The sequence below is a fragment of the Mirounga angustirostris genome, unplaced genomic scaffold (assembly GCF_029215605.1).
Source record: "Mirounga angustirostris isolate CCGP_5_RB_7025 unplaced genomic scaffold, mMirAng1.0.hap1 SCAF_3, whole genome shotgun sequence".
Taxonomy (NCBI): Eukaryota; Metazoa; Chordata; class Mammalia; order Carnivora; family Phocidae; genus Mirounga; species Mirounga angustirostris.
The window spans coordinates 76,550,789-76,570,137 of NW_026991711.1; the positions used below are offsets into that span (position 1 = coordinate 76,550,789).

Genomic DNA, 19,349 nt, shown 5'->3' on the forward strand with positions numbered 1-19,349 from the left:
CATTATGGTGGGGTATTGCTGTAACACTACACATATAAAATTATATTCATAAGGAGGCTGTAGAAATGCTAGACTTGTATGCATCTAACAAACATCCTGATACTCCTACCTTCATGTATATCTATTTATCTGTATACATGAAATAAAAACTAAATAAGTTCAAAAAATAATGAAGCAAGCCATTATCATAGTGGAAGATTTTAGCATACGTCTATTGATAGATCAAGCCCTCTAAAATGAGTGGCGTTATATGAAACTTGGACAATACAATTGAAATGTGTTTAAACGGACATATAGAGAGCCCAACTGGGAAGTGCTTATGCTTTACAAGCATACATGTAACAGCTGCAAAATCTGATAACTTACTAGTTCACAAGGAAGTATGAAGAAATGCCACTGGATTTGTTTCATACAAATTCTTTGCTCTGTTGATAATATAGTAAAATTATAAGTGCATTACACAATGATGGGCAAAACAAAAACCAAAGTCTTTGAAATACATTAAGAGGACTGGGATTGAGGCTGGATGATCACACTCACTCAGACACACACAGATGATTCAGATTATGTTTTCCTGCCATAACCACAAGGCAAGGGGTGGAGGAGGTCCAATGGGCACAGCTACCCAGCCATCTTCTTTTCTCCCAGGGAGATTCATCTGAGTGTTAGGGATAGAGCTCTGCTTTGAGTTAGGTCCTGCCAGACCACAGGGCAGGCTGACTGGGGGCTTTCCAAACCTCTAATATCACCCATCATGTCAATCGAAAAACTGCAGGAAAATTATTTTTGACAGTCTCAAAACTGCCTTTCATATCATAGAATGTAGCTCTGATGTCCAAGCAGTATAATTTCTTATTACACAGCAGGTGCTATCATGTTACATCATCCATTAAAATGACAAGGCAACTCACAAGAGTAGTCAACTGCAAGAGTATATATGGCCAGTAGGAGTTATGTGCACATAACAGGCAATTGCTGAGTATGCACTGGACAAATGGATGTATAGAGAGTGGGACTTACTGGATAAAAAGCATAGTTTTGTGCTTCAGTATGAAAAATGAGATCATGACAAAAGGACAAATAGAGAAAGGAGAATAGAGTCTAAAACAAGCCCCCACACAGAGGTGATAAATGAATAAATGGAAAGTGAGAAATAAGAGCTATCCAGTATATATGGACCACTCTTCCAGGGAAGGAGGAAGTTAGTGTGCTTATCAGTTAAAGGGGACTAGGTCATGCTAGCACTGCGAACCATGGGACGGAAAAGTTCTCCCTCCATTTGCTTTCAGACTTCCAAAAGATAGCTAATTCCCATGTTAATTAGCTAATTCTCACTATTTCCAGCCTCCCTGTTTGCATCATAACTCACATCACTCTGACTGGGTGCAAACATTTAGGAAAACAAAGAGTAATGGGGAGGAGTCTGCCCCAAGAAAAATTCAATGGCTCATAATAAATTGGGGAAAACATTTGTCTTAAACATAAGGCAAGGTTGATACCCTTAAAAAATACAAATAATCCAGTAACACTTGAGCAAAGCCATGCACTTACACCAAGGAAACATAAATGACCAATAATACCCACAGTAAAAAGTTCAGCTTCACTGTAAACCAAGGAATGCAGATAAACACAAGTGCTGGAGCAGTTTGCAAAGACTAAGGGAGATTTAAAAAGTGATTAGTAGCCAATATCGGCAAAGTGTTTGAAAAACGAACATGGTACCTCTCTGCTGGTGAGCTTGAAAGTGAACGTAATCCTTCTAGACAGGTACTTGGCACTATGCACCAAGGACCTCAAACACAGTAATTTCAATTCTGGAAACTTAGTCCAAAGAAGAAACAATTAGGAACTAAAATGAAGATGTATGTTTCAGGATTATGTATTGTAGCATTATCTATCATGGTGAAAAACTAGACACTAAATAAATGATGAAGAGTAATGAATTCATTGGATTCTTACAGTATGACAGAATTAACTGCTTGGAAGCAAAACAATATCCTAGGGAAATGCTAGTGATAGAGTGTCAAATGAAAAAGAATACATATTAAAATGTACATGCCTAGAAAAAAGTAAAATTTAAAAATTGTTAATAATAATTTCCCCCATACTCTACTTTTTTCATTGAAAACTGCATTTCCCAAATATTTTTCTCTATTTTTTCAGATTTACAGAATTTTTACAAATCTATCTTTTGATATATATATTCTTTTGATAATACTAAAGTTAGTAATAAATTCACCATACTCATCCCAACTATGACTACAACATAACTTGAAGAATAGATCTGCTTTATCTTTTAGTCAAGCTGCTCAGCATTGGACACCTAAATACAGCAAAGTACGTGGATTATAATGATCAATTTCATCCAAAGTCACAATCATTTATGCCCATATTCCCATATTATAAATACACACACACACACAAACACACACAGATTAGAAAGGTCATCAGATTGTTCTCTCTTCTTTACAATAGGACTGACTTTTAAAATAAAATGGCAAACTCTGCCATTAAAAAAAAAATTCTTTACAAAATACACCAAACCAAGAGAATAAATGCTCTTCAAGTAGCTAAGAGACCTAAATGGGGAAGAAACTTATTTAAATGAACGAATGACTCTAAGGAAAAAGAAAACCTCAAACCGACGGTCAAACAAATGTTAGGTAATAAAACTGGTTTCAAACGTCATATTTTGTTTCATAGTTCAGATGTAGGCTTATTTTAAAACAGTGTGAGGGTAATAAAGGTGGGCAATTCAAACATACTTTTCTTAGTGTTTTGTTCTTGTTTTTATTAAATAAACTCAGAAATTGGAGACTTTTACAGTGTCATTATATAGTATTTGCCTAAGGAGTAATATTAACATCCAGAAATTGAAGTTGGCAGAGATCAGACACAGAATAGTGATTAAGCAAGAACAGTACTCATGTCAATTAGAAGTGTGCGCATTCAAGTATCATTACAAAGACTGCCACATTTGGAGACCTGGTTTCTTAACCAGAACCAGGTGTTATTTGATACCAAATATGCTCCCCTTCTTGGCATGGTTTATACCTACTATTTACCTCTGATTTAGTGCATGTACATCAAGTGCAGAGAGACAAATTAGTAGTTAGCTGCAGCAAGAGCTAAGGAAATGTTAACAAAATGCTATACCATGGAGCTGCTGGAAGCCCAAAAGCGACCCCCTGTCTCCCTGTTGAAGGTCAATCAGTGGCCTCCTGCTGCACTTCATACTAAGCTCCACTCCACTGGTGCATCCAGCCTTCCCAGTTCCATCTAATCCCACTCTGCCCTTCTCAACACTGGTTTCCTTCCATCTCTCAAACAGACTAAGCTCTTTCTATTTCGTAGCCTTTGTACATGTTCTTCCTTCTGACTGACAATTTGGTCCGTACCACGTGGCGGCCATTTCTGTCTTAACTTGAAGGGTCTTTCGAGAGCACCCCCACTTCTGTGTATCTTGTGTCCTGTCCTAATTTACAACTGAGTCCTGGTTATTTCTTTCATGGTATTTCTCAGGGTGGATAAGGATACCTTTGTTTACTTTGTATTGTCTATTCCTTTTTAGACTCTTACCTCCATGAGGGCAGGAAGGATACTTTGTTCACTGTCATGAACCCAGCACCTAGAGTAGTACCTGCCAAGGAGCAGGTACTCCATTATATGTAATTGTTGCAGGCAGGGAGGCCAAATAAAATGTATTCTCATCTATAATGTATTTGTGGAATAGATTTCCATGTCTAGGAAACAGCATTATGATCGCAAATATAAGCCATTCCCTCTTTATCCAGACATCCTATTATCTCTCTTACCCATTCTTTAACTGACATCCTACCAACGTCAACAGAAATTCTGTGAATAGCTAGGAAAAGAACTGGAACATATCAAACAAAAGGGGGAAATGATGGATTTACACATCATTATTTTCCAGACCCCTTCATTGGCATAATGAGATGACGGATGCATATGTCATAATTCAAAGGCTGACACTTCCCTCATTTCACATCTCAGCAATCCTGCGTATGACTTCATTTGCTAGCATCCATGTTAATCATAAGCACTCTTTGTGTCTGAACAGTGCATTTCAAGGGTCAAGATCATATAAAGTTCTACCCTGATAAGATAAATGAGTTGGATTTGGGAGGAAGATTAGTAATCAAAAAGCACTGTTTCTCAAATAATACAATATATGTTAAAAAAAAAAGAAGAAGAAGAAGATAGCAGGAGGGGAAGAATGAAGGGGGGGAAATCGGAGGGGGAGAAGAACCATGAGAGACGATGGACTCTGAAAAACAAACTGAGGGTTCTAGAGGGGAGGAGGGTGGGAGAATGGGTTAGCCTGGTGATGGGTATTAAAGAGGGCACGTTCTGCATGGAGCACTGGGTGTTATACACAAACAATGAATCATGGAACACTACATCGAAAACTAATGATGTATGGTGATTAACATAATAAAAAATTTTAAAAAAAGCACTGTTTCTACTTTTGCTTTTCAACTATAGAATCTTAAGTATTTCCCTTTTGCTTTCATATAAACCAGACTGAGTTCTAAAGACATGCCTTACTTAGTTCTAGGACAAAAACTTCATGATGACCAATTCTGTCAACTGGTCAATTCACCTGGCCCAGCAGGCTTATCCCCACAGCAGAGACTCCTGATCACCTTAGTCTCAGGACACGTTCTGACTTCTGGTGGAATATGTTCGAAGAGCTTTCTGAGAGGGGCTTGGGGCTTTGTCACCTGGTTCTGTCCGTGAGATGCAGCCCACAGACCCACATGTCTTTCTTTTTTTTTTTTTTTTAAAGATTTTATTTATTTATTCATGAGAGACAGAGAGAGAGAGAGGCAGAGGGAGAAGTAGGCTCCCAAGGAGCAGAGAGCCCGATGCGGGACTCAATCCCAGGACCCTGGGATCATGACCTGAGCCGAAGGCAGACGCCCAAACATCTGAGCCACCCAGGCGCCCCCCACATGTCTTTCTAACCTCTGCACCTGCTCCCTGGAAATTGGAGTTCCCCCTACTGTTTTATCTTCTCTTCCTTCTTCACAGTGGCATTCCTTCCCCAAATTCTACTCCAACCTGTGACCCCACTAAAGCTCTGCGGAAATCATGGACAAGATTTACTTGGAGACTCTTAGTTCCTTACAATTAAGACTCCTGAGTGAGCGCGCCTGGGTGGCTCAGTTGGTTAAGCGACTGCCTTCAGCTCAGGTCATGATCCTGGAGTCCCCGGGATCGAGTCCCGCATCGGGCTCCCTGCTTGGCAGGGAGTCTGCTTCTCCCTCTGACCCTCCTCCCTCTCATGCTCTCTGTCTCTCATTCTCTCTCTCTCAAATAAATAAATAAAATCTTTAAAAAAAAAAAAAAGACTCCTGAATGAAAGTGGAGGAGAAAGGTATGATATTATTTGATTGTGGCTTATCTCCTTGTCTTTAAAATATTTACTTCTTTGATTTTGATGGTCCAAAATGAACACGAGGATTTATTTTTTGATTTAATATGTAGTCTTTTAGGAAACAATATATGGTTATCTTTTCTTCCCACCAGTTCTTGTTGTTCAATTTGTGTTTTGTCAAATCACTCAGAAACTACCGACAAATATGTGGACTATTTCATTGCATAGCATTTTCCTAATGTTATATCAACACCAAAGGATCACCAAATATAGAGTTTAATTATGCAGTTTTTCAAGAAGTTTTTTTTTTTAACATAGAAAGTGTTCACTGGGCTGTTTATTGGTGTGTTAACTTATACATGCTTTCCTAATATCATGGGTAATATAATAGTTTCCTTCTAAGTCCCCTAATGCTTACAATTGAGATTCCCAGAGTTCTTATGGACCACCTAATGCCCGGACCCACTGGCGTCTTTCTCACAACAGGTGGAATGCAAGGCTTACTGGTGAATTACAGGTATTTGATGTCATGAGAATTATAAGTTTCATAAATGTTATTATGCCTCTGATTACTATCATTATTCCAAACACACCATTTTAATATCTTTGGACACCTAACATTCACAATCAATCCAGTTAACCTTATAACATTTACTCTGATATACCCCCATATATATTTATAAATCTTACATATGTAGAGGCCTTTATTTCCCTGAAATTTGCCATCATAGCTCCAAAGGGAAAATGCACCGTTCCTAGAAAAATGATTAGCACACAGTGTTATACTTGCTGTTATTATACACTAAGTACAAAATTCATGGTCTTTTGACTTTAAAGTCAGATCAAACTAGTATTTTGAAGAATACGTATTTATAGAATGTGATGGTGCCACACCTTGACAAGGTTCTGGAAACTATTATTATAGATACAACCCATAATATGGAATATGGTTGTATAGATACAACCCATATCAGAAAAGCTCTATATTATTAATAGAATCAATCAAAACTCAAATACCTATTTATTAAAATTATTATATGAATGACTCATTTATGTATTTTCTATGAAATATTTATTTTATGATTTTGTTCCTTTAAAATGTTTTGATAACAGAATATGATTTAATCAAAGTAATCACCAAAATAATAATGACCTTTAATTTGTCTGTATTGAGAGTAAAGGGATAATTAGTCAAAGTTAGCCCCTATTTAAGGTGGAATTATCCTGGCAGTTCTGTGGTAGCTTTAACTTAATCCTCTACTTATGAACCCAAGCAAATTAATCTGAAATGCAAATTGTTCTCTCCTGTCTCCAGTTTCCTAGCTTACTCAACATCCAGAAAATATTGCATTCATGTTCCCATATCATTTGTCCCATATCCACAAGGGCAGGATTTTTTTTCCCCCTCTATGAGTTCTTTGCCAGTCTCACTGCCTAGAACACTGCCAATATCTGATGATTGAATGGATGAATATAATACAAAGATTAATTCTCCATTAAATGCTAGTTTTAAATTGTTCTACTGGATTACACTTTGGTCATACCTATAAAAGTAAAACAAGTAGAGAAAGAAAATTATTTTCTAAGAATTCATGCCTAAATCAGATAATCTTAAAAACAGAAAACCTGAGGATTACTCTAGCAGATGCTGTGATGTGCCACGCAGACCTCGCCTCATCACCAAGAAACTCATTGTCCCAGCCACCAGGACGGCTTCCTGCTCACAGCACACACCTGAGTCCCTGCCCTGGGACTGTCTTTGGCTGATGAGGGCGGACTCACCTGAAGCGTTGCCCCTTGCAGGGCAGCTAAGGACTGGTCAGTCTAGGGGCATGAGGGCTTGGCCCCTGCCTTTGAAGATTCACGTCTTCTCTGAAGGGTCAGTCTGACTCCAGAGAGCACCTCCACCCCTCGTCTCTCCCCAGTCAGTCCTGTGGGATCACGGAGGTTTCTGTTTTTACTACATCACAGTTAAGCTTCTTCCTCTGCCCATTCCTGCTTCCCCCACTCCCATAGAGCTATTCTTCCTAAAAGTACTTCCTAATGAACTTCCTCTATGCAAATCTCAGTCTCCTGTCCCCGTCCCCGAATCCCTGTCAAAACACAGGTAGCAGAGTTGGTGGCCAGAAGTAGTCTGGGGAAGCAAATCTAAAATGGTATTTTGGAGCTGGATCACCTGTCAATCACTGGCAACCAGGACCCTGTTTCTGGCAGTTCGTGGAATACTGGCTATACCAGGGCACACAGTGGTGGCATCACTGTTAAAACTGCCCCTGGTGCTGAACGGGATGGAACATCAGTGGGAGGAAACTTACTAGCAGGTGCAATGCATAAGGGATTGGAGGGTTTCAGACAAGTCAATCATCATAAGGACGATGGAATTGATGCTCTTCTTCAAGGCACTGGAGAAAGACAATGAGAGACTGAGGTGGTACCAGGCAAACTGTAAAAATCAGAGGACCTCTCTGGCAGCTGATGAAGAGACTCCCACTTCCTGTAACTGAAGGGTAGAGTGAGCAGAGGATCCAGCCTTCCTAAGAGTCGAGGAGCACCAAAGAATGAATTCTCAACCTGGGCAAGGCTGCTCTGTCAGAACCAGGGCCCCAGCAGGGTGGGAGTGGAGCTGTGAGACTTGGAATGAGACATCTGGACCAATACACTTAAGAACCTGGAAACTCCAGGTGCCCCTGGAATGTCGGGGTCTGCAGGCCCATCCCTCCCTCCCACTTGAAGATGATGTGACAACCTGCCACCTGCCTGTTCTCTCCTGGCCAGCTGACCACATAGTTGGGATTAAATCACCACATAACCAGGTAGGGAAAGACAGGACCTGATAAGGGAACAAAGGGACTATATCCAAAGGGCCAGAAGTCCCTACCCAGCAGGTGTCAGCAAGTGACAGTGCACCTGGAACTGAGTCCCGGGGGGATGGATCAAGGAAGATACAAAGTGGGCAAGGAAAAACATTTGGTATTAGAGCATCCTGCAATGATACAGAACTTAACGCCATGGTCTTGGAAGATGGCATTAATACACTGCTAGGTTGGCCCTCAAAAGCTTGGAGAAAGTAATGGCTTATATAATGAAAGACAAAGCCAGACATGCCAGACTAGTTGTTGAAGAGGAAGAAGATAGATGGGCAACCACCAAGAGAGTTCTCTCCATCTATGCAACAAGAGACATCAAGGATGGATGATCAGGAGGCTGAGGGCCACTAACCCCTATAAAAATCACAACTCTTTGCTCAAGTTTCTTACAGTGAAGCCCTTAACTGAAGAGAGGCCTGGTCCCCAGAAGGAGGCACCAGCAACACCAGAACAAGTGTACACAACAAGGACTTAGCCAGCCCTGCTCCAACAAATCCCAAGGCCATGCAATTGAGGAAAGGCTAAGCCTGTGGAAGAATCACAATGCAGACCTCTAGCGTTTTGCAATAAGGCCATGCCATCTGTGGCAGAGAATTATATACCGTCTGAAAAACATTTCTCTAACTACTACTGGGCCTTCGTGCAGGTAAGGCACCTGACCATGAGACACCAAGTGGCCATGTGGCCAGCATTTCCCATCATGACCTGAGTTTTGTTAGACTGACACCAAGGCATAACAAGGTCAGGAGCCAGCAGCAATCTCCTGAAAGTTAGAACTTCCTCCTAGAAAGTTAGGGCCAGGCAGAGGGCACACAGGTGACTCATAGTTCCATGTCACTCACCACCTCTCCCCGATCTCAGTCCTCTGGCCATTGAGGGGTGTCCCTCATGACCAGCCTACAGAGGAGGAAAAAGGCCAAACTTGGTTTCAGGGTGGGTTGGTTCAATATATTGGTGCAAGCCACAAAAGGCCTGCTGTGGACCACAGCCCAGTCAAGGTGCTGAGAGGAAATCTTCCCAAAGCACAAAGCTTCAGGCGTGTCTGCTCATCCACTTTTTGTGGAAACAGAAACTGGCTGAGGTTGGGATATATACAATCTCATTGATGGAGCTGAATGGCTTGGCTGGTTCATCAGGACCTGGAAGGGGGAGTCTGGAAGAGGAAGGACAATGAGATCTGGGAAAGAGCTTGTGGGTGGATCTCCAGAGTACAAAGGGCAAAGGCTTTTGTTTCACACATTAACATCCTCCGGACTGTCCACTGTGCAAAAGGCACCAAATAACCAGAATGACTCTGCCAGCTGACACCAGCCAGCTCATCATCACCCACACCAGTGCTCCCATAGTGGCCATAGTGGCTGGGATAGAGGCCATGCATGGGCCCAACGAGGGCTCCCTCTCAGCAAGGCTGATCTAGCCACTGCTACTACTGAGTGTCTAAACTGCCAACAACAGACACCAATGCTGAACCTGAATTTAGCACCATCCCTTGACATGCCCAAGCAGCCACTCAATGGCAAGACAATTATATTATTGTGACTGGAACTGACACCTAGGCTGGGTATGGGCTTTTCTTGTCTGCATGGCTGTGGCCAGCATCACCATCTGAGGACTTACAAATGTTGGATCCATTGGTATGGCACTTTCCATGACATTTCAATAAATCAAATCATCCACTTCACAGCAAAGGCACTGTGGCACTTGACTGTGGTCTACTGTTCTCATCACCGATTCTATGTCCCAGAAGATACTGGCTTGAGGAGGGTATGTGACAGTGTCTTGAGGTTGCTGTTGAGGCCCCAGCTTGGAGATTCCCTGTGAGGGTGGGTAATGCTTCAGGATGGAGTCTGTATAGCCCTTATTAACAACTACTGTGGCACTGCATCCTCAATAGGTAGAACACATCTACCAATGGTGAGAGTCAGAGTGGTCATTCTTACCATCACTTTTAATGACCTGTGTGGGAAATCTGTACTTTCCATCCCCAAAACTATAGGCTCTGTGGATCTAGAAGTCTGTTCCCAGTGGAAAATGCTTCTACCGGGGAGTGCAACGTGAATCCCATTAATCTTCAAGCTACCATCCCTTCACTTCATCTCTTCACATCAAGACAGTAGTTAGAAGGAAAGGATGCGCCATTCCTGGCTGGGAAGAATGTCTGTCACCCAGAAGGTCCGATGGAGCATTTCTTGGTATTCCTTGACCATTTTGATAGTAAATGGACAAGTGCTCAGACAAAGGTTGATAAAGAAGGGCATGATGACCAATGGCTCAGACCCCTCAGAGCTGAACGTCAGGCTCATCACACCAGGTTGGCTATGCAGACCGACAAAGGTATTAGGTGGGAACAAATGGGTGGTTGGGGGTGGGGGTGGGAGGAGAGACGGTGAGTATCAGTTGCCATCCAGAGACCAGCTGCAGCCGCGGAGCTTGTAGTTCTTCCCAATGATGTTCCTTCAGTGGTTTCCCCAGGGCAAGAGATTGATTAGACTCTTGGGTGGAGGGCGGGCTATTCCCAAATTAGGTACATGAAGTAATCTGAGTGAGGCCAGGGTGAACAACAGTGGTGTGACACCCTGGTCACACCAGAACCAAGGCCCTCATTCTTCCAGTTTCCAAGAGTGAGAACGGATGATGAGAATTACTTTTGATGGCACTGAGCCGCCCCACCTACAGTATGTCCCACATCCACTGTTTGATCACAGCAAGGGTGCAAAAGGCCCAGGCCCCATACTCAATTCCAGGACAACTCTGAGGGCCATCCCAGCTCTGTCACAACTACCTTGCCATTCAATCGTCCAGCCCAACTTGACTGCCTTCAGTTTCCTACATGTGTTTTTACTGAAGATGTTCTCGCATGAAGTGACACACAAATCTCCAGCTCAGAGTGTTTCCTGGGGAAGCCTATCTAAACAACTGCTGTTGGAAAGACTGGGATTTTAACAAGTGAACAGTCAGATATGCTCATGGATTTTTTAGTAGAACATTGCTCAACTTCATCTATCTGAGGTCAGGTTCCCTGAGTAGAACCTGAGGTGAGGATTCTCATATAAGTGACTTATTAAGGGAATGTTCTCTGAGAGGCACAGGTCAGACAATGAGAGAAGCTGATTAGGGAGGGAGAAGAAGTTAGACACACAGATGTGGGTTGAGATGTGGGCAATGCCCCAGAGAAACATACAAACCCTTACTAGGCATTTAGTAGCCAGTTCCTATGCCGGCCCTGTGAGGGGCAGGGGGACCTCAGTCCATCCTAGTATAGACATGAATCTTTTTTTTTTTAATTATGTTATGTTAATCACCATACATTACATCATTAGTTTTTGATGTAGTGTTCCATGATTCATTGTTTGCGTATAATACCCAGTGCTCCATGCAGAACGTGCCCTCCTTAATACCCATCACCAGGCTAACCCATCCCCCCACCCCCCTCCCCTCTAGAACCCTCAGTTTGTTTTTCAGAACCCATAGTCTCTTAGACATGACTCTTAAGTTTAACATTATTTAAAAAGGAAGCCAGAGTTCAGAATATTCTTAAAGTTGCACATGGAAGCTGCATTTAACCGAACAGAATAAAAGAGTCTTCATCTATGTCATTAGTCTTTGGAGTTCTATAACCGAACTGAAAATTTCAGGCAAAGCAGCTCTATAACCCCTTCCTCTCAAAACCTCAGTTTGCCTAGTCCCTAAAAATAGCATTTAACTAAATGCTAACTCTGAGAAATAACCATACAAAATTAAGGACAAATTTTAAGAAAAAATAGTTACTTAAATATATCAACCAAAAGGAGATTCTTTTTAGTTTCAAGTCTCCATATGAAAAATTTAGGGCAAAAAGGAATTCTTGAGGTAGACCTAATTAAGGTTCTTATCAAATGTGGTGTATATGCAATTTTCCAATTCCTTTGACAGTTCATTAAGAAGTTTCAGAGAACTTCAAGGTCATGATTCACTTTTATCTTTGTAGACACCTTTCTTCAGGATTGAAATGTGAGGATTTAAAGTGATATTCAAATGTGGGCCAGTACAGGGACAGCAAGATTTTACCAAGATTAACATTTTGGAATATTTTATATATAATTTTCATTAAGATCTAAAATGTTTTATGAAAGGACAATGTTCATAGGAAACCCAGTTGAGTTTTTTTCCTTCAGAACTACTAAAGGCACCAAGGATTTCCAGTAAATTAATGAGAGTATCAGGGAGGGTTTTCTATTTGTGTTCTGGAAGGTGCATTTCCTCCTCAGCAGCCCTGAGTGCATGAGAATATTCCCTACTGGAATAACAGCTTCAGTCTGGTATCTTCTATAGAGGGCTCATGGTGCCTTGCTGGGGGTCCAGGAGAAGCAGTTAGAAATCCTGATACTCACCATTCTGAGGTTCCTCTCTGACCTCCCTGTCAGTGGGGGTGAGAGTAAGAGATTGTGTATTTCCTCATTATTGGTGGTGATGAGGAGGAGGCGTGGGGGCGGGAGGATGAGGAGAGCTACTGTTTACCAAGAAGTCAGACACCTACATGTTTTGTATGAGCTGAATTTGATACTCATTATAACATCAGGAGGTAGAAACTGATTATTCCTAGTTTTACAAATGAGGAAACTGAGGCTGAGGGTAGTTAAGCAATTCACACAAACAAGGTCATACAACTGGAAAGTGGCACTCTGACTCCACAGCCTGCACCTGTAGTCACTGCCACGCTTTTCCGGGACCTTTCACAAGTGAAACCAATTGGGAATGTGCAAAAGAGAGCTGAAATGGTCACAAAGGTGAGGCTAGGTTTCAAGATACCCATCTCTACAGCAATGGCTTCTTCCTGCTGCCTTCTCCCTTCATTCCTCAGTCCTCAGCAGAAGCTGTCTCTGGACTTTCCATAACTCCTCCCTCTCCCTCCCCCACGCCCCCAATCCATTCTCCATGGCAACCAGAGTAAGTGTCCCAAAGAATAAATCTGTCCCCACTGCTATTCTGTTGTAAATGCTCAAAAGCACCCCACGGCTTTAGGAGGAAGCACACTTCCTTTGGGCATAAGCAGACTCTCCTGCCATCCCCAGCTCCTTTCTCATCAGTGGTGTGCTGCACACTGGTCATACCCACGTCAAGCAGACCTCGATATTTTGAGGGATTTTGAGAGAAGTCTTGAGACTTTTGTAAATCCACTAATTACTAAATACTCCTATATCAATTTTCCCAAAGATTTTGCTAGGGCATAATCAGATATAAAGTTGAAAATGAAGTTGCAGTCTGAAATGGCAAGTCCAGTGGATGAGGAAAACCACAACACTCATGGGGACAGCATGGAAATATCTGGCCTCTTTGTAGGTCCAGAGAAGCACAAAGCTAGGCGGATGCTCTTTGTGGGGGATGTGGGAGAAAGGGGAGGGAAGGACAGAGGGGCACAGGCAGGTTCTGAAGAATGGGCAAGTAGCAAAATCATCTTTGGGATTGTAGTGTTTTCCCTCCTATGAGGAAACCATACCAATGGTGGGCTTAGCCCTTAGCCGGGCTGGGCTCATTTGAAAAGAAGCAAGGGTCTGTGAGAAGCCAAGCAGAAGAGGGAGCAAAGGGAGAACCACAGGTCCTACACAATATGCAAAATTAAACTAAACGGAGACACCTGTTCACAATTTACAATTACCATTTGATTTTCATAGTCAACAGCAGTGCAATAACTAGAAAGTGTTTTTAAAGGACAATATGGAGCCATTTTATTTTCAGCATTTTAATTGTGTAGGGGAGGAAACATTTTTCCTTCCACCCTTTAAGGTCTTCCAGGTGGTTTAAGAATTAAATTGACATGAGACAGATTAACAGAGAAAACAAAACAAAGCCCAAGGTTTACTACATGCACACGGAGGCCCAATAATGAGGTGAAGACCTAAAGAAACATCCCAGGGTGCCTGGGTAGCTCAGTCAGTTAAGTTGTCTGCCTTTGGCTCAAGTCATGATCCCAGGGTCCTGGGATAGAGCCCCGCTTCTGGCTCCCTGCTCAGCGGAGAGCCTGCTTCTCCCTCTGCCGCTCCCCCTGCTTGTGCTCTCTCTCTCTCTGTCAAATGAATAAATAAAATCTTTAAGAAAAATAAAGAAACAACCCAGGCAGGCAGTTTTTATACTTTTTAGAGAAAGGGACCATAAGTCTGTGAGGAATTGACAGGACAAAGAAAACTTAACTTTGGGAGCTTCCATTAGTAAGGAATTCTAAACAGAATTTGGGCTGGGGGAGTAAATTAGTAAAACGTAACAAGGGTTGTTTATATAGACTTCTTGGCTCTCAATTCCCCACCTCTGGTGATAAGGAGGTCTCCTTATCTCCTGCTACAAGGAGGGCACCTTTCACACGGGAGACTGATTTCTTGCTTTCAGGAGACAAACGCAGGGGAGTGGGGGGTCAGATTGTTTTTTCACTGGCTGTTTCTTAAGTGACTCTTACATTTTGGGGTGGCCTGCCCTTGGCACGTGCAACCGCAAGCTTAGCCATCCTCTTCTGGAAACCTGGATTTGTCAGTCCTTGGAATTTGGCATTTAAATATGCTGAAATACTATTTTTCATTTGGCTTTGAAAGAAAACCTTAAATTCTAGAACCTATAAAACTAACACCAACTTGAACCATTAGTCTTGAAACTCTGAGTGTGCCTCTTTGGACTTATTTCTACAAAATGTTTCCAAGAAACTAAGTAACAGCTAAACAGTACATTTTGTACTAGTGAGTTACTCCATCCTGCTGGCGAATCTTCCAGCCAGTTGAGTTCTATTTTCCCTTATTATCTTTTTCTGAGCCTCCCTTTAAACTTGTTTTCCCATTGCTCCATATTAGGAAATACAAGGAAAGCGCTGACAACTTTAGTAGGCCTAAGTGTTGGCGCATGTTTACCTTGTACTCTATATTGACTTTTTGATACAGATTTTGAGCAACACTTTGTTTTCCAGATTTTAGGAGAGAACTATTCTTTCCTTTTTTTACTTCAAAAATAGTTGGGAAGCCAAAGTTGGTACTTTGCTCTTTTTTTGCTTATTCCCAATTTATCAAATGACTGGGACTCTTGCTCTCATTAATTTCAATCTATTTTTTAATGTCTGTAACAGAGCTATGGACAAAATGTAAAGCAAATGTAGTTCAACCACAAAAGTTTAAGGGTAGTATTAGAAACAGGTAATCTTAAAGATTATATTTTATCTAGATTAACTATCGTGTACAATGTAATGCCTGATAACAGAGAAATGCTATCATGGAATTCTACAGATTAAAAACACTAGAAATACAAATTGTGTGAAAAATACATAGCATGTTAGTAGTCAGAGTAAAAGAGTGGAAATAAGAAGTTATACTAAATTTTACTGATACTTATATATAATCATTTTGAGAGAAATGTATTCAACATTTTAAACGGAATTTATTAACTATTACGTCACCTACGAAGAGAACAAAAACCAAGAAATCTTGTACCTGTTTGGTTTTTAAGCTGTACATTGTAATTATCTAAAATCCAAGTTAAAACTGATGACTTACCTTAGATGTGTTAAAAAGCCCCCTGGGAAGTAGCTACAACCAGCTCCAGCCCTATCAGACACACAGTGTTTCAAACTTTCCCCTTACTTGAAGAATGAGTGAAGGATTTGGGGCTTCAGGCTTCAGGGACTATGCAAAAGGCTCTCACGCGTTTGGCCTTGTCTCATGTTTCATCCCCTCGTATTAGCAACAGGCGTATCTAATTTTACTCAGTGACATAAACAGCTCATACCACACTTAAAATTGTTTGGGCACCAATTCCAGGACACAGCTCTAAGTGGGCCAAAAAAAAAAAAATTCTTACAAAACCAACATTTAAATCCTGAATCATGATAGTCTTATGTAATTATAACTTTCTAAAATTAACTTTACCTTAAGTGAATAGCAAAAACCAGACTAGTTTCCAGTAGAATTTAATGTTGACAAAATCTCTTGGCAATCATTTCAAATTAACATGCAACATTTAGAAGTTACGACTTTATTAGTATTAAATGTATACTATTCTCATTCACGTGAAATGCACGTTATCATATAATAGTCACTTCTTAAAAATCACTTATTTTAAGCCTCTTTTTAAGTGAAAAACTTTAATATTTGAGAAGAAAACCTTAGGGAATGATCATCCTCATAAAGAGAAGGTAAATAAATTCTGCCCGTTAAAATTACGACAGTTCTTTTCCAGTAAACTAAATTTATATTATGTTTAACAAAGGATGTGAATGTAACAATGCAGGCTTGATGTTTATCTTTATTCATTTTCATAAGATGTAAAGTAAAGAAATATCAAGCTTTTTAAATAATCTTTTATTTTGCATTATTTTTATATATAGCCTGGTAAGCAGCATGAATTAACACAGATTAAATTATATATTTGAAATTTGTATTTTAGCACTAAACCTTGAATAGGAGAAGCAGTGCAATGATAATCCACATGCTTAATATTTATTTTCTTTTCTTCTCAGGAGACCTTTTCTCTTACTCTACTTATTCATAACTCTAACTTCTTTTGACATTTGATGCTTCTCATACCAACAGCTGCAGGCCTTAAATTAAAAGCTGATATAGCTTCAACTAATCACACATTTATTTATAAGACTTTAAAAAATCTTTCATGAACTCTCTGCACATTACAATTTTCTCTGATGCAGCAATTTAGACATAAAATTACAGCACAACACAAATATCTCATATATATATACATATATATATATACACATATAAAATGCTTAACAATGATGATATGAGATGTATGTTTGTATCAGTTTGTGTCTGAAAAGTCAAACTCTGAAACTCCTAACTCAATATTCTAGTTGAAATGTCACACATTTAAAGGCTACATATTGAGGGACCTTTTCATCAATCAGTAAATTGGTTTTATAACAATAAACTTTTCAATGTTTTGTGGACTGCTTTGTAAAAATGTTACTCAAGTTATGGATTTGATCTCCATTCACATCTACAGAATCATTTAATACTACCAACTTTTCAGTCCTTCAGGAGGAGGGCTTAGAGAAAAACATCTTTCATTTTATAGAATAGTTGAAATTATTAAAACAAGATCTTCAAAGTTTTTAATGTAAGGTTAGCTTCAGCTTGTAACTCACATATACACATCTCAGTGTATATGTTTTCAGTGGAATCATAACATTTTAAAGCTATAAGAGGCCTTAAAGGAAACAACCTAGTCAAACAGTCCACTGGATGTGAAATAGCTCGCTCAAGGTTACAGAGCTGGTTTGGGCGTGGCAAACAAACAGAAGCAGTTCTCTATTCCTACAGAGAACAAACTGGTGGTCACCAGAGGGGGGATGGGTGAAATAGGTACAGGGGATTAAGAAGTACAAGCTTCCAGTCATAAATAAGTCATGGAGATGAAAAGTACAGCGTAGGGAATATAATCAGTACTATCGTAATAATGTATAGCGACAGATGGTGACCACACTTCTCTCGGTGAACACTGTGTAATATATACAACTGTTGAATCACTATGTTGTACACCTAAAACTAATGTAACATTGTGTGTCAACCGTACTTCAACTCAAAAAAGAAAGAAGAAAGTCCTTAGGCTCTTATGTCTTACATAACTATAGGATCCGTCTGGGATTCACCCTTATCCTTCCCCCTATAGTCAGTTAGCAATCCTGCCCTCCTACCTCGCTTCTGCCTGGGGCAGACAGTCCTGCTGCCTAAGACACTGGGTTAGAGAGACCACTTTTACATCTAGTGAAAACAAGGAATTTCTTGTAGAGATATGGTTCGTTTTGAAATGGGAGGTAAATTTGCCTGAGGAGGGAGGTTATAGGGGATGATGGGGGATGAGACAGTTCAAAGTTTGAAAAGAAGAGAGAAGTTGTGAAGAGCTGGGCAGTAAATTTACTAGTGAATATATGAGACAGTGTTTGGACCCAGCTGAAGTTGATCAATATACAGCGTTCCTATTTTTAATAGTTCCTGTGACTTTGGATACTAACTGTGGATGTGAGCTCCTATGACTAAATCCCCCCACACCACCTCACTCTTTCCTCCCAGACTAAATTCATCATCTCCCAAACCTGCTCTTTTGTTCATCCTTCCTTTCTCAGTTTTGTTCATCCTTCCTTTCTCAGTTTCTGACGCCATCCTCCACAAAGTTACCGCTGACTGATTTGGGAACCTCCCTCACTAATCAGCCGGCCAGTCACTAAGCCGCAGTATCTCCTCCCTCTGCCTGCTCCCTTCTCTCTGGGGGGTCCCTGTCTGACTGGGGGGCTCACCAGCAGGTGTCTCCTCATGCTCAGTACCTGTTGGCCTGCTTCCGGGGCAGGACTGTCTGCCACATTCCATTATAGACTCCTGGGATTGCCAGAGAAACGCCGAGAACAGCTCATTCTCTCCTCATCACTCCCCAGCCTCAAGACCTTCAGTGAGCCTTCAGGATGGGGACCACGTTCTTGACAGGGCACACACACCTTTATGACTGGGCCGTGTCTGTCTCCCCTGTCCCCATCCTTTAGGTTCGGTAAGAAACTACATGCCATTGGGTGTCTGGCTAAATATGACTAGAGTTACCTCCCATCCTTTTCTTTCTAATGACTATTTAACTTTTAAAAGTCTGTTCATATGTCATTATCAGCTTTCTATATGTATTTATAAACTTATAGTTATTTGTATTTACATTGCCATCATTGCTTTATATACATATTCTCTCTATTAAACTATCAACTCCTTGCTCAGCACCTGAGCCCTCAATTAACTGAACCCTGAATAGTTACACCAAACTCAATGTTTTCTATGATATCAATTCCATAGCACACCGTAACAAAAAAAAAAAAAAAAAAAAAAAAAAGAAGAAAAAAAAGAAAAAGAGCTAATACACGATCAGGATGACATTATAAGACTTTTCCAGAAGAGGTCAGTGTAACAGTAATAAAAGTATTCGCTTTCAGGGCAAATGAAATGTGAAATCAAATTAAAATATTTTGTGAGAGATAAACTTTCAAGCCTTAAAAAATAACCATGTCAATGATCTGCCCCTCCAATCAAAGCTACAACTTCCTCAAGAGAGATGGCCATAGACCTTTCACATAAGCAAAATGC

The 19,349-nt window shown here is 40.7% G+C and overlaps 1 protein-coding gene across 5 annotated transcripts in view; it reads right to left on the reverse strand.

Moving 5' to 3' along the window:
* Positions 1-19,349, reverse strand: part of SGCG (sarcoglycan gamma) — a 135,071-nt gene that overhangs the window by 96,024 nt on the left and 19,698 nt on the right. Inside the window, exon 2 of one of the 5 annotated variants that reach the window (XM_064586297.1) lies at positions 7,184-7,332. The exons of 2 other annotated variants lie outside the window; for them this stretch is intronic. The gene's annotated coding sequence lies outside the window, so the exon portion shown is untranslated. Of the gene's footprint in view, positions 1-7,183; positions 7,333-15,773; positions 15,935-19,349 lie in introns of those variants that run through there. 2 more of the 5 variants (XM_064586294.1, XM_064586296.1) reach the window with 2 other exon arrangements.